Source organism: Engraulis encrasicolus, chromosome 1 (genome assembly GCF_034702125.1).
Source record: "Engraulis encrasicolus isolate BLACKSEA-1 chromosome 1, IST_EnEncr_1.0, whole genome shotgun sequence".
NCBI classification, from domain to species: domain Eukaryota; kingdom Metazoa; phylum Chordata; class Actinopteri; order Clupeiformes; family Engraulidae; genus Engraulis; species Engraulis encrasicolus.
The window spans coordinates 18,799,691-18,801,878 of NC_085857.1; the positions used below are offsets into that span (position 1 = coordinate 18,799,691).

General features: G+C 39.8%; 1 protein-coding gene across 1 annotated transcript in view; it reads left to right on the forward strand.

The window, feature by feature from the left end:
• Window positions 1–481: 481 nt before the first annotated feature.
• Window positions 482–2,188, forward strand: part of vasna (vasorin a) — a 79,299-nt gene continuing 77,592 nt past the window's right edge. The window contains exon 1 of the mRNA XM_063198499.1: window positions 482–737. The gene's annotated coding sequence lies outside the window, so the exon portion shown is untranslated. The remainder of the gene's footprint in view (window positions 738–2,188) is intronic.

The window sequence follows — 2,188 nt, forward strand, 5'->3', positions numbered from 1 at the left end:
GCAATATGTTTAAATATAACTGTGTTTATGCAATTGAAAATGCATCATACTCTGGTGTGGACATGGAGGTCGTGTTTGGGTCGACGAAAATTTCCTGGGCGGACTGAGTACCAATTTTAGTCCATGTGGTCTACAAATAAACATTTTAGACAAAGTAAAATTAAAATTTAAAGGCAAATAAATTGATAGGTTACTTTAAAAAGCTGTGTTAACTTAATAGTTGAATTGGCTGATGTGCTATTATCCTCACGAGGTGCTTAAAACTATAAAATACGTTTGGAACAGCGTGCTAATAAAAGTTCACCTTTTGTTCTACTATGGAATCTCCATTTTACGCGCTTTGTCTTTACCTCAGTCGCCAAGGTGTATGCTATGTTTTGCCCTCTGCTTGCAAGCGGAGTGGTTGTAGCAGTTGAACTTTAGTACACGCTCCTCCTCCAATTCTACACTTCTTATAATCCTTTGCTTGCGCCGCAGTGTTGCAAAAGTTCGCCCTCGTCTGAGCGCTGGGACAGCTCTGACACGCGGAGTTTATATCGTCCACACATTGATGCTGAGAACTTTCTCATGAGTGGCCAACACAACGCATAACAAAGAGCCGCTTTAGGAAACACAATCATTCCGGCGTTGATTGTAATGGGATTTTAATAATCGAGACTGACGGAGTCTTCATTTTTTGTTCGCGGAGACTGGACACACCACTTCTTCACTCGCCCCGTAGCCTACATCTCACCCAGGTAGGTGTGCGAAACAACTGGGTTGATCTCCCGTCTCTTCTGTCTTTTGTAAAACTAGGCTACTTTTCCAATGTTGCACTTTGTTCAAGACGCATTGTTGAAGACACATTGGGCTTTCTTGTGTAGAATTGATATTTTGTTCTCAGGCAACTTAAAAGGAAGACATTTTTGCATAGAGGTGAATCGCGGAGTCCAGCTTTGATTTGTGCATTTCTGCTCCACACATGGAAGTGTACACCCTGAACTTCTAGAGTAATATACTTCAAAACAATGCTCAAGTATAATGCGCGCAAAGACTACCCACACCGTAACGCAACCAATGTTTCCAAATAACTTCATAACCAAGTGTTTTGTTGAAACCTTAATTGGAGCAACAGGTTAACGCAATATTGCAAGTCCTCATCCCAGCAAATGAGCGACAAGGCGAAAATCTTGTTTCATTACACGGGGCATAAAGGCGATCACGGGGGCTGTTATTCCGGTTTTTAATTCTCTCTCTTTTCCTCTCCGTGGAAGTGATTTAGAGAACATTGAGCGAGGAGGAGGTTTTACAATAGCGCCCAGATTAAGTGTCCATTGAGTCGGGGTGACCGATTATACTGAAGAGAATTAGGCAGAGCAAAGACGTTTTCAACGGCCAATTTGATGACATTTGATAGAGCAGGTCTTGTCACTTTACAACAGGGGTTTAGGCCGACGCGATTTGTAAACGGTTAGTTGCGCATGATTGTGGCTTTTCATGTGCTTAACTTGAGAAGTAACCTAACGCATTGAACACGTCCCCTCCCCCTGAATACTACTGCAACTGCAATGGCATAACAAAAAACTCCACCGCACATACTTAGAAGAAAAAGTGCTATTGGATTTAGTCATGAAAGACTGTAGGCCTATTTTGTGTTTTTTATATAATGAGACCAAAGGCAATATTCACGCTGGCACGACAATAAAGTATATTCTATTCTATTCTGTTCTATTCTATTCTGTTTTATGCTATTATATTCTGTTCTATTCTATTCTATACTATTCTATTCTATTCTATTCTATTCTGTTCTATTCTATTATATTCTGTTCTATTCTATTCTAGTCAAATTATGTCAGTATTAATAACTTATGTAACAATAATTAGGCCTACATGTTGAAATGACAACTTTTTTTGTCTGGTAATTGCCCCCAAACCACTGTATTGTTCCATTGTTGTCATCACAAGGCAGAAGAAAACGTGTCTTGTCCTTATCTCCCTTTATCATGAGTGGAAGGCCTGTCTATTAATAGGTTCAGTCGTGCCGTTTTTACACACACACACGTATGCAGGAAGAAAGAAAGAAAGAAAGAAAGAAAGAAAGAAAGAAAGAAAGAAAGAAAGAAAGAAAGAAGGAAGCAAGACAAAGAAGACAAGCACAACCTTTTCATAGCAGTTTTTACACACACACACACACACACACACACACACA